The 14144-nt window shown below is 33.4% G+C and overlaps 1 protein-coding gene and 1 pseudogene across 1 annotated transcript in view; one reads left to right on the top strand and one right to left on the bottom strand.

The window, feature by feature from the left end:
* NUBPL (nucleotide binding protein like) overlaps positions 1-14144 on the top strand; it is a 205904-nt gene that overhangs the window by 110823 nt on the left and 80937 nt on the right. The gene's annotated exons all lie outside the window — the stretch shown is intronic.
* LOC100953679 lies at positions 7858-8154 on the bottom strand (annotated as a pseudogene).

Here is a 14144-nt window from a genome sequence, read left to right as displayed (position 1 = left end):
TATGTAATTATAAGATGGGCATTGTTGAATTTTAATAATACAGCACTTGTATACATATTATGATGTAGTCATTTCTAAAATATAGTAGGCTTACCAAGCATTATTATAAAGAAGCATCTGTAAGCATTTCCATTATAAACCCTAATTTATTTTTAAGGAGTTCTTTTCTTGTCTGTTTCTAAATTGCTTTGGGCTGAAAGCTGGTATAAAAGTTGCCAGTTGAAATCCAAATTTTGTTATATTATAGAAGGAAAAATTGAAGCTAGTATTTTTGACTACATGTCATAGCATTTGAAGCACATATTTTTAGCAGATTCAGGTGCTTTTTACTTGATATTTATTTATTTCCCATAAACCCAAGTGAGGAAATGGAAACTGACAGCCACTTAAATTGGTTTGTTTCTTTTCCTGTGTAGTGCTGTAAAATTTTTGATAAACTTATTTGAAAAGTATTTACCAAGCAGATGCATTAAGTATTTTGTTATAACCGCCTTATAATATGAAAGTGTCCTTATAAAGCTTATAGGTAACTAGATCCAGGTTTACTGTGAACAGAGAAACTTGCCAAAGTATCAGCAATAATGGGATTATGGAGATAGCTCTGTGTTTGAGTACATGAATTAGTTGTCTGGTGATCAGTAGTTGGGGTTCTTCCTTTTATTTCTTCTTAAGTGGTATTACTTAATAGTTACTAAGCAAGTTGATTGCTGCCCCTCCACCCCTTTTGTGAGATGTTGCTTTTACTATAGCAGGTGCTACTATGATATCATTCATTCAGATTGCTTTTTAAAATCACTTGAAAACCAAGTTATTTTTTATTTATTATCTGATTTTGAACCTGAGATTTTTGGGATCCTCATGTGTAACTGATTATTTTTATAAAAGATTAACTTTAGTTACTGTAGAACTTCATACAAAATTAGAAGCATTAAGAAGATTAAACATCCAAAATTGAATAAATACACTGGGTTGCAGTTATTCAGTAAATAGGTATATCTTATCCATATGTGCCAGGCACCATATGCAGAATATGTAATATATAATGATGATCAAAACGGACATGGCCCCTATGATACACAAGTAAACAAACATAAGATAAATAATGCTTATTCATTTGGTAAAGTTTAATAATGTTACAAGAGCTTACACTTTTATAAATGATCTACAATACCGAAAACTACATTTAAATATATAAGATTTTTTATGTTTATTGGGATGTCAAGATTAAAATGTATTACTTTATTTATACCTAAACTCTTATTATTTCCATGTTAAGGGCACTATTTTGCATTTATGTATAATTTAATCAGTAATTGCTTTTGTTTAGGAACTTGATTTTTGCATGTTTTTCTGTTATTAGGCCATTTTAACAGTGTTATTTATTCTAGTGGCTTTTCAATAGAATTCCTAGGTAGGTGATTCATTTCAGTTTATATTTCTTAATTGTTTTACTTTTCTTATTGCATTATCTGGCATCACAAATTGAATCTTGAATAGTAACAGTGATAGTGGGTATACTTGTCTCATGTTGATGGCAGTGTTTTTTCTCTTTCACTGTTAAGTATAATGTTTGCTGTAGGTTTCTAGTAGATCCTTTTAGCAAGTTAAGAATGTTTCCTTTTATTGCCAGTTGACAAAGATTTAATGATTTAGAACAAATAGATCCTGTTTATATAATGACAGTCTAGGTTATGTAGATTAAATATTCTTGCTGAAGATAATTGAAAAAACTAGATAAAATATGAAGAACAGATTCTTAGAAGCATCTGGGAGAATATGATAACCCATAGAAGTGAATGTATTCTCTCAAAATCACTTTGCTTTAAGGATGTTTGTTCTTCACAGCTTACGAGCTTTGAAGATAAATAAGTTCTGCTTTCATATGCCTTATGGGATTGAGGGGTATAGTCAAAATCTACAATCTGACAAGAGGGTGAATCTCACAAAGGGTGGACCTGCAGGATAGGAGTGAATTAATGTTGTGTAAGCTCTCTCAAGAACTCGGAGCACACTTTCATCACCTGGTAGATCAGGGAATTTTAAGTTTGGAACTTGGATAGATAGTCTTGGATTGGTAGCTTTTCCAAGCTCTTACAGAAGCAAATAAAAGTTCTCTATGGAAGAGATGTCATCAACCAGTGCATTAGTTTATTTTTTCAATAGTTTTTCAAATACATTGTTCAGTGTATAGGCAGAGATAGACATAGAAAAGTAAAAGACACCAGAGGAAGAAGAATTAGCAGATGTATCAGACATAGAAATAGATTTAGTAAAGATGAGACATTAGAATTATTAGACATAGGCTATATATAAAACAACCAAGCTTGCTGTGTTCAAAGAAATAAAGCTAAAAGTGAAAATTTAGCAAAGAACTAGAAACTAGAAAAAAATTACCCAGCATATTTGAAAAGAATCAGATAATACACAAAATATGATTTAAAACTTGGTCATTCGATTGTATATCAAGTTAGATACAAATGTAGAGAATTGGTGAACTGGGTGATAGGTCAGAATAAATAATCCACATGTCGTATGGCACAGTAAAAAGTGGGAAACCCAAAGAAGAGACTAAGAAACACAGACATTCACTGCAAAGAACCAGAAATTTGACTGAGACACATCACTTCTAACATGGGTACTGTAGCTTAGCCAAAGACTAAGTATTCTGCTAAAATTTATTCTTTTTTCCATTTAATCATTTAAATCTTTAATGAAAAGATTTACAAGTACCTAATATCTGCCAGACCCTAAGGTAAGAGCCAGGTATGGATACAAAGAACAGTTTGCTCATGAGACATTTAAGGATTGCTGTGAAGTGTCGGCTGAACAGATGAAAGACAATTCCTAGAAGTGCCACAGAAGCCCAGAGTCAAATGCATCAGCATTTTGACAAGTGTTTTTGTAAGTTACATCCATTTTCTCCTTACTTAGAAAAGAGCGCAACCAGAAGATACTCTGTATGTTATCCTCAATTCAATTTAGTTAAGTTTATAACATAAGCTAAGGATGGAATTTAGAATTAAAGATGGCACTCTGTATTGCTGGGTCAGTGCTTTGGAAAGGAAGCTAGAAAATCTAGGTTCTAGTTTTGCTACTTAATGCTAACCTCACTGACCTTTCTCACTCCTTTAACTTTGGCAATTTTGAAATAGTTAGATTAGACCTTGGACACATTATTTAACTATTCTATATTTCAGATTTTTATTATAAAAAAGATAGAACTTTACTTAATCTCAAAGCTTTATTGTGTTTAAAAACGTAAATTAAAATATTCCCAATTCTAAAGAAGAACAGAAATGGGATTTAAATTTTATCAATTTCTTCTTTTGGCATTTCTGGCAATGAGTTTTAATTTTTTTTTAATTTAATTGCTTTATTTAATCAATGTCATTAGTATGGTTTTGGTGTTCGGCTGATTTTATGTTTCTGGAATCATATTCTTATAATACACTGCTAATAATATATATAATATATAATCAGTATGCTATTCTTTACATTTAGAGTTACACAAGCTTTCTTTTTTTGTCTGGTTAACAGTCTCTATATTGGAAGAACTCTTCCTTAAAACTATTTGATCCAAATGTCTTTCATGCTGTGGGTTGGCCTTTGATTATTTTTCAATTTCTTGTATTACTTATTTATTCAGGTTTCTTACCTCTTTTTGTGTCAGGTTTGTTAATTTGTTTTCTTTGGAAATATTCCATTTCATCTAGTTTCAAAGTTTTACTTGTATGATGTTGTATTTAGCATTCTTGTATAAAAACAAAACTTTCAGACTTTCTTATAATATTTAAATTTTCATAGCTGTTGAATCCTTTTTCTTATTCCTAATTCTCAGTGAGATTTGTCAAAATGTCTTATTTTATTCTTTTTGAGAAAAAAATCTTTTAGTTTTATTGCTTGAGTTTATAGATTATTTTTTGTTTGTTTTATTGAAGTATAACTTATGTAGGGTAACATGCAGGAATGATACCCAAGCATTTTGGTGAATTTTGGATGTTTTATATACCCATAGGATCAATATCCAAACAAAACGTACAGCATTTCTGTTACCACATAGGATAGGGTATCCACCTTTTTGGTTTCTCTGGGCCACGTTAGAAAAAGAAGAGTTGTCTTGGACCATACTAACAAAAGCTGCTGAGGAAAAAAAAAGGTCCATGCATACTCCTTGTGATTTTGGCCACCATAGGTAAGTCCTCACATAATAATCCTAATTATGCAGTGGCTTGTTCAAAGAGTCTTTTAAGATTGCTGAGCAGGTCCCAAGGTTATGATCGCTAATATAGAAAATGTACATATCTAAGTAATAAAATGTGTTTGGGAGTTTTTTTAGTTGTGAAAGAAAAGTGGGAAACATAAAACTAGTGGTGTATTTGAGAAACTAATACATCAATATCTGGCTTGATGGAAGTTGCAATTCTCAAGGTGCTCATCAGATACTTTGGTTTTAATTTAGTTTTTATTGTGCTTCATTCTTCAAAATAGTTGCAAATGTAGGTGCTGCCAAAAAGTGATGACTTGAATAAGGTGTGATTATTAGGTGAGGGATATTTGTCTCTAGGAAGATAAGACCTATAAACATCCAGTAAAGATTTACCTCACAAATGCAAACAATGTAAACTTAAAAAAAAAAAGTTCAGTAAAGAGACATGATCAAATTTTTCTTTAAATTGAATGTCAGACTGCAGCTTGATGCATTCCATTTGAAATTGGCAGGTAACATATTTATGTCAAGTGTGAATGGAGTCACAAATGCACCAAAATATTATTTTCCTGGAAATCTTGAAATCTGTTTTCAAATTCTTATATCAAATTAAAAATCAAGGCTGCGTATCTTTTGCTATTCACAGGATTGTGTTTAGCCAACATGTTGAATGTATAAAATTGTTTGCCTTCATTTGGGCTTGCCATAATTTTAGTTTTACTTAGAATACTGTTATGGTTTAAAACATTGTATTGTTGGTTTTCACCTTGAAGATACACGTTAACTCATTTAAATGAGTGTTAAACCCACTAAAAATGCTAAATTTGTAAGGCAGTTTTCATCAAATTTTGGCACAAATTTGATTTGTGATACAGTAAATGACTTGATACCATTTCCCAAATCGTAAAATCTTTTCAACATTTGGTCTTGACTTAGCCATCTGACTTCTGAAAAGCAAATGATGTCATCATAGTCAGCATTAATACTTTTAAGGAAATCCTGGAATTGGCCATGATTCAGTCCCTTGGCCCTCAGGAGGTTCAGTCTTGATGACGATTTGCATGATGTTATGCATTTTTAAAGTTTTTGTGCATAAATTTTCTTGATGTACTATGCAATGATACTTCATCAAACATGAGTTTTGGGTAGCAATTGCATTGTCTCCTATTAATTTTATAAGCCCTTCTCTTTTACTTATTATCACCAGGGCACCATCAGTAACTATATCAGATGTGTTGATAATGGACAAAGGAAATTGCTTTAACATATTTTTACCGCTTCATGTAAATCTCTTGATTTATGTCTTTTAATAGCACTAAAGAAGCCATTTCTTCACTGACATTCTATTTGTCATCAATATCTATAATAAAAACGACAAGTTAAACTGCATTTATAGCATTAGTGATGTCCTTCATTGCTAAAACATAAAACTTTAAATTAGCAGCTTTTCTCTTTAAACTTCTTTTGATAGATTTTTCCAGTTTCTTCAGTTTGCCTGGCTATAGTCTGGTGAGATGAACTGATTTTAGAAATGTCCTCCTTTTTTTCACGGCAAATTATATCTGCCATGATTTCCATAGAATGCTTAATAAACTTACCATCAGTAGATGCTTTTAATTTTTTTGCTATTAAATATGCTGCCGCAAGGTACATAGATATTCATCGCTTCAGGCATTTATCATTTCTTTATGTTAGGAACTTTCCAGATCTACTCTTTCAGTTATTTTAAAGGATACCCTAACTTATTGTTGATTATATTCATTCTGTTGTGCTATCAAATATTGTTCATGCTATCTAATTATGTAGCTATTTTTTTGTTCCTATTAACAATCTCTACTTTATCACCCCCTCTCCACTACCTTTCCTAGCCTCTGGGAACCATCATTCTACGCTCTGTCTCCAGGAGATCAATTGTTTTTAATATTTAGCTCCCACATATAAATGAGAACATGTACATGGAATTTTTAAAAATACATAAATCACAGCTGTCCAAAAGGACCAGGCAGCCATTTTTATTGTTATATTTACTTCCAGTTGTTTTCTTGGCATTGTTTTTACCTTTTCTCTCACCACTGTAACTTTAATAAAAATTTTAGAACTATCTAGCAATAAAGTATGTAAGGTACAGCAATCTTAATATATTATATGCATCTGCATGGCTACTGCTGAGGTCAAGATCTAGAACATTTTTAATACTCACAAGGTTCCCTTTTGTGTCTTCACCCTCAGTGCTCACTGCTAGAGGTAACCAGTTTATATTTAAATATTCATTAGTTTTGTCTGCCCTTAAACTTTATGTAAGTAGTTTTTTTTTTTTTTTAGTGGTTTACCATTAGCAAATCTTTCATATACATTCTTCTTTGGTCCTCACAACAACCCTGTGAGGTAGGCAGCACAGATATTCTTCTTATTTAACAGATAGAGAAGATGAATTTCAGAGCAGTTAACTGATATGGCCAAGGCTGTACAGTTAGTGAATAATCTGTATTATTTTCAGTCTTTGGCCTAAAAAGACAGAACCCAACATCCTTCATTACTTGCCCTACCTACTTCACAGGGGTAATGAAGAGAAAATAAATTTAAGTTTAGAAAAATACATTGAGGGAAAAAAGCACTATATAATTATACCCACAAAGTATAATTTTCTACAATATATAGCTTATTCACCTTCCCAGCTTGTGCATGAACCCAGAATTTTATATTGCCTCCGTGCTATGCCCAACTAAGCAACTAAATAAGGCAGGGGAATAGTGTGATCCTGTTTAAAGTTCTATAAATTGCAATCAGGGTAACTGTTGTTACTAAACAAATTGAGAATCAGCCCAGAACTCTTTTGCCTTTTCTTTGTCATGACAATGGGGGCTGTGGCTGTCCATGACAGATGGATTTTGCTCTGTAAGCCTATACCTTGGTCTTACTCTGTAAACCTATCTTTCTCTTTCTCAATAAACCTTCCTTTTTTGCTAAAAAAAAAAAAATAAGAGAATCAGCACAGAAAGGCCAATGTGCCACTTGGATTCACTAGGCACAGAGCGAAGCAAGGCAGGATTACCAGACAGGGCATGACTGCAGAAGGAAAATGTGATGTCAGAGTCCAGACTGGCACACACACAGTTACCTAAGCAAAGTGGTGGCAAGGAAGAGTTATTTATTCTGCATTATATAAGGAAAAGCAAAAGAATCATGGGAACCTGTGCAAGAGCATCTTATGTCACACAGATCTCTCTAGCTGCTTACAGGGAATAAAATAACTGTGTCATCTTCATTTTAAAGAATGATTTTACCTGTGTTCATATCCTGAACTACACCAAGGAACAACTGCACGGTAAATTTCCTTGGCTGTCTAGCATCCTTCCTAATCAGACTATTATACAGAATGTCTTCTAAGGTAATGAATTAGACAGCTGCGTTCATGTTTTTAGGATTTACTTTGGATTTTCCTGCTTTAAGACCCAAAGAAAGTTATACTGATTTGTTATTGGTGATTCTAAATATATGTGTTAACAAGTTAGAATGTGATAGGTGAATTCAAAATATTAAAAGAGTTCTTTAGCATCTTTTCAGAAAAGATTGTATACTAAACCAACTTTTCAAGCCCTGTGAAACTATTTTTTGTGTCTTTTCAACTGAGAAGCATCCTATTCAACATTCTACTCCTCCTCAGGTAGTTCCTACTGAGCAACCTTTGCTTTCAGCTTTTTATTTTCTTCTATAATCGCTTCATATTTCTCTTTCATTTTTGCCAATTTCTGGACGAAGCAGCTCTATTTCTGGATTCTATGGTAGCAGCCCTAAGTGATGCTTTAAAAAATCCAAAGCACTATTAGGATTTTCTGGTTCTTCATGTAAGGCTATCAACAGCCTGATTAGCATGTCCAACACGCTGACTTCTCCAAGTGTCTCTGGAGCTGCTCATGCTTCAAGTAGGTGGCTTTGTAATGGATCATAGTGACAGCAGCAATGGTGTAGCTGGCACCTGAGACCATGACTCAGTCGAGTCTATTTTGGGGGGAGATGATCAGAAGGGTACATATGATTAGGCAATATTGTTTGCATTTGTAAGGTAAAGTTCAAGTTATAGTTGAGTCCTTCACCTAGGAGGTGTGCTCTATGCCCCTTACATTATACCTGATGGGTGGGAAGTTGAATTTTATTGGATTTTTTTTTCTTGTGTGGAATCTTTTTATGTCTGACTTCTTTCTTGTAACATAATGCTGAAATCCATCTATGTTTTTGCATGTATATTTAATGTGTTCTTTTTTGTTGTTGTATAGTATTCCATTGTATTATATACTTACAATACATCCATTCTTCTGTTGATATTTGTGTTGTTTTTATTTGGGGGCTATTATGAATGAAGCTCATATAAACACTTTAGTACATTTTTTATGGTGTATAGATGTACTCATATCATTTAAGTGTAATCTTAGAAGTGGGATTGCTGGATTTTGGCTTGTTTGTTTAGTTTTAGGTATTTCTTCCCAGGAGTTTTCCAAGTGGTTGTACTGATTTAATCCCCAGCCATTAGCACATGAGACTATATTAAAGATATATATTGATATCTTTATCAATACTTGTTTTGTTTATGTTTACATGGATGGAGCTAGAACATATTCTTCTTAGCAGAGTATCTTTTTTTTTTTTTTTTGAGACAGGAGCCTCAAGCTGTCCCCCTGGGTAGAGTGCCGTGGCATCTCGGCTTACAGCAACCTCCCACTTCTGGGCTCAAGCGAGTCTCCTGCCTCAGCCTCCCAAGTAGCTGGGACCACAGGCGCCCGCCACAACACCCGGCTATTTTTTGGTTGCAGCCGTCATTGTTGTTTGGTGGGCCTGGGCCGGATTCAAACCCGCCACCTTGGGTGTACGTGGCTGGCGCCTTAGCCACTTGAGCCACAGGTGCCAAGCCAGAGTATCTTAAGAATGGAAGAAAAAGTATCCAATGTACTCAGCTCTACTGTGAAACCAATTTATAAGCACCCACACTTCATATGAATTCTATAAACCTAACTACAGCCCAAGATGAAGGGGAAAGAGGAGGGGGAGAGGTGGGAGGAGGATGGATAGAGGGAGGGTACTTGGTGGGACCACACCTATGGTGCATTTTACAAGGGTACATGTTAAACTACTAAGTGTAGAATATAAAAATGTCTTAACACAATAACTAAGAAAATGCAGTGAAGACTATGTTAACCAGTTTGATGAAAGTATTTCAAAATCTATATAAAACCAGCACATTGTACTCCATAATTACATTAATGTACACAGCTATGATTTAATAAAAAAAATGCTTGTTTTGTGTATCTGTGTGATTCTTGTAGATGTGTTTTATTATTGCATTGTCATTTAAAAATGTGTTTCCCTGTTGAGTAATGCTTATTAGCTATTTGGATATCCATCTTTGTGAAGTGCCTGTTTGCTTTTATGGTCACTTTTTATATTGCACTATCTTTTTCTTACTAATCTGTAAGAGTTCATTATACATTTTTAGATATGAGTCTTTTGGCTGACGTGTAAATATAAATATCTTCTCTCAGTCTGGGGCTTATATATCACTTGCTTAAGGGTGTCTTTGATGCAAAATATTATTTCTTTTACTTAAGCCCAATTTATCAATTTTTTCTTTTAGGTTTATGTATGTTGTTTAAGAAATCTTTCCCTATCCTACTCACACAAAAAATTCTCTATTGTCTTCTGGAAGCTTGATTATTTCAGCTTTTACATTTAGGTGGATGATCTCTCTTAAACTGACTTTTTAAATAGTATGAAATTAGAGTCAAGGTTAATTGTATTTTCCATATGGATATCTAGTTATTTCAACATTTAATTACAATGGTGTCTCGGTTATAAATCCAGTGACTATTTGTGTGATCACCACCCTAACCTTTGACACCTGTCTCTGTAAATATCCTGCTTGTACATACTTGTGTTAGGATAGACTTGAGTTCTCACTGAGATAGTTAAATAAGTCTGTTCATGTTAGTTGCACTTAACAGTTGAATCTTCCCTTAAGAGTATAGACAGTTTGAACCTATAATCCTTCCATCTCTCAATTTTTTGTTTTAATTATTCTTCATTTGCAAGCATACTTTTTACTTAAGGATTAAAAGTAATAGCTGAGTGCTGGCCTCTTAACAAATTTTGCATGATTACCTTTTTATTAAAATGTAATACTTGAAAATTACATTAGGAGCTGTTAAGTTTTCAACAATCAACTTTTATTGAGAAACTGGAAAATAATCAACTTTAAAAATAGCAGTTGTCACTGTGTGTGTCACAGTCACATATTCTGAACAAAGTATTTAATATATCTGGTATTACTTACATTACTTGGACTTGTTTTACCTTCAGGCCATATCACAAATGCAGTGGGAGCTCTAGAAATTACTCAGGAAAGAAAATAATTTGAAAGTCAAGCGATTTGGAGGGAAGAGATAAGAGGTTGCCTCTACATGGGTTTTATTAGGATTCTCTTCACCAGAGGCTACAAACTTATAAAGCTGTAATCAGTGATTTTGTGCTGTGAGTTTTTCCTTTTTATAGACTAAACTTTGTGAGCCTGGATCTCAGATACGGATGATTGGAGGGCCCTTGACAGTTGCTTTTCCTTGCACTATTTTTATTTTATACTCTATTATTTGGTATGTTCCCAGGTACTTTGAGGAATAGACTTAATATTATTTCTTTATACATTTTCTTACACCCAAAAAACAATGATAATTTGGACAGCCCAAGGCAGGAATGTGTTACCTCATACCCAAAGAGATGAGTTCACTTCAAATGCCAACATAAAACAAAAGCTTTTGATATCTCTGGTAGCTTTTAAAGATTTTTTTTGTTAATTGGAAATAAGGATTTTTAAATTTCCCATATGAAGAACAGTTTCTAAAATGAACTAAGGTTTCTAATTTTTCTAAGAGCTGATGTTGTGTAATAGCTATCATGTTTTTTAAGACGTGATTTTATGGTTGGGAATGTGGTCTATGTGATGAATGCTCCACATAAGCCAGAGAAGAATGGGTGTTCAATGTTTTTGGATGAGGTGGTATACACATTGTCAATTGTATCTAGTTGATTGATAGTACTGTTGAGTTCAACTATATTCTTACTGCGGGATTTTGTTCATTTTTGCTTGAGGGTTGTTGAAGTTGTTAACTATACTAGTGGTTTCTTCGTGTATTTTTTTACTGTATTATTAGACACATACACTTTGAAGACTGTTATGTCTTTTTTTGGGTATTGACCCCTTTATTACTTGTAATATCTTTGTCTCTGATAACTGTCTTTGCTTTAAAGTCTGCTCTTTCTGAAATTAATGTAGTTATTTCTGCTTTAATTTTATTAATATTAACATGCTGTATCTTTCTCTATCCATTTACTTTTAGTCTATATTGTACTTATCTTTAAAGTTGATTTCTTATAGACAACATATAGTTTGTGCCTTGTTTTCTGATCCACTCTGACAGTCTCCTTTAATTGGTATATTTAGATAGCCAGTTCTCAAGCTGTGGGTCACGACCCCTTTGTAGCAATGAAAATACATTGTACCAGTAGGAAGGTTGAGAACCACTGATTTAGACTATTGACATTTTAAGCGATTATTGATATAGATGCATTAATGTGTACCATATTTGTTACTGTTGTCTATTTTTTGTTCTTGGTTTTTATTTGTTTTTGTCTTCTACCCATTTTCTACCTTTTCTAGTTTTACTTATTTCTATTTTCTTTATTAGCATACTCAATTATATTTCTTTTTACTTTTTTGATGGCTGTCCTGGAGGTTGCAGTATACATTTACCACTAATCCAAGTCTAATTTTTTAGACTTGTTTCCCAGGCTAGAATATAGTGTAGTGGCATGATCATAGCTCACTGCAGTCTCAAACTCCTGGGCTCAGGTGATCCTGTCACTTTAGCTTCCTGAGTAGCTGGGACTATAAGTGTGCACTATCAAGCATGGCTAATGGTTTTTAAAATATGACTTATAGAGATGAGGTCAGATCTGCTCAGGTGGATCTTGAACTCCTGGCTTTAAGAGACCTTACTAGTTAGGCCTCTCCCAGAGTGCTAGGATTATAGGTGTGAAGCATTGCACCTGGCTTCAAGTCCTCTTTAGAGTAACAGTGTATCACTTCATGGTATCTTATAAAAAAAAAAATCCTAATTCTTACCTCCTATCCATTGTATCATTGCTATCTTTCATTTTACTTATATATAAGCATATATCCAAATATATGAATATATACAAAAGCATATATAATTAAATATATTATTGCTATTGTTATTTTGAGCAGACTTATCTGTTAGATCAATTAAGATATGTGATATTTATTGATTAGTGTATTTTTTTTTAAATCATCCTTTCATTTTGGGGATGAATATTACGTGGTCATGGGGTATCATCTTTTTGATGTGCTGTTTGATTTAGTTTGCTTGTATTTTCTTGAACATTTTTGTATTTATATTCATCAGGGACATTGTAGGAAAAGAATTCCAATAACCTTAACAAAAGTGTAACCATTTTAGAAAAACAGGTCAGAAACCAACCTCCCTATCCCATCCCAGACTACTGTAGTGCTTCAAGAACAAAGTTTCTGGGAAATACTTAGTTTCCCAGAGTTTCAGGGAAATTAGTTTAAATTTAATGTTTCTTTGTTGATTTTTGTCTGGAATCAGGGGTAGCCACCCTTATTTTTTTATGCTGCACATTGGAAGAACCAGTTATCTTGAGCCACACGTTAAATATACAAATGCAAAAGCTGAATAGCAAAAAGGTCTGTTCATAATTTTCACGTATCTGACATCACAGATAGGTAAAGCTGAACTCAAATAATCGGCATGCCACCAGGTACCACAGGTTGTACACCCCTGGGACTCTAGATGATGGGTCTAATGCTGAGAGATTAGGTATTGGCATCCCCAGTTGTTATTATATGGGATTGTATATCTCCCGTCAGATTGAATAATGTTTGGTTTATAAATTTGAATGCCTCAGTCTTTGGTGCATAGGTATTTATAATTATCATATCCTCTTCCTGAATTGATCTCTTTATTATTAAGTAATGACTTTTAAAACATTTTTTTGTCTTTTGACTTAAAGTCTGTTTATCTTAAGTCTAGCTACTTCTGCTTGTTTTGAGTTTCCATTTGCATAAAATGTTCTTTTTATTCCATTACTTTCAGTCTGTGTATGTCATTACAGATAAAAAGAGTTTCTTTAGTGCAGCATATAGTTGGGTCTTTTTAAAAAAAAACTTTAAGCCAGTTTATATTTTTTTAATTGGGGAATTCTTTATGTTTGCATTCAAGATTTAAAAATTTTTTAGTTATTTTTTTAAATTTCAGATTGATATGAGAGTACAAATGATTAGGTTATAGTGTTTATGTTTATTAGGTGAGGTCCTTATTGTAGTTGTGCCCCTCACCCAGGAGGCATGTCATATACCCTTAATTGTGCCCATTAGATGAGAACATACCAATCCTGCTTTCAAGATTTTTATTGACACATAGAGAAATTATTCCTATCATTTTTCTTTTGCTTCTTTTGTATATCCTTTTTTCTTTATTATTTCTTATCTTTGGCCTTTGGTTAATTCTTACAGTGAAAAAGTTTTATTCCTTTCCCTTTCTCATTGAAAGGAAGCTAAAAACTTGATGGTAATTATCATCTTTTTGCTTCTAGATGTAGGACTCCTTTAAGAGGAGAGCTCTTGTAAAGCTTCCTGGTGATGAATTCTCTCCATTTTTGCTCATTTAGGAAAGTTTTTATTTTTCTTGCATTTCTGAGTTTGAGTATAATATTCTTTTTTTTTTTTTTTTTTTTTTGAGACGGAGCCTCAAGCTATCCCCCTGGGTAGAGTGCCATGGCATCATGCTCACAGCTACCTCCAACTCCCGGGCTCAAGCGAGTCTCCTGCCTCAGCCTCCCAAGTAGCTGGGAC

The sequence above is a fragment of the Otolemur garnettii genome, unplaced genomic scaffold, assembly GCF_000181295.1.
Source record: "Otolemur garnettii isolate 467f Iridium unplaced genomic scaffold, OtoGar3 scaffold00052, whole genome shotgun sequence".
NCBI lineage: Eukaryota > Metazoa > Chordata > Mammalia > Primates > Galagidae > Otolemur > Otolemur garnettii.
This window is presented reverse-complemented; position numbering and strand designations above follow the sequence as displayed.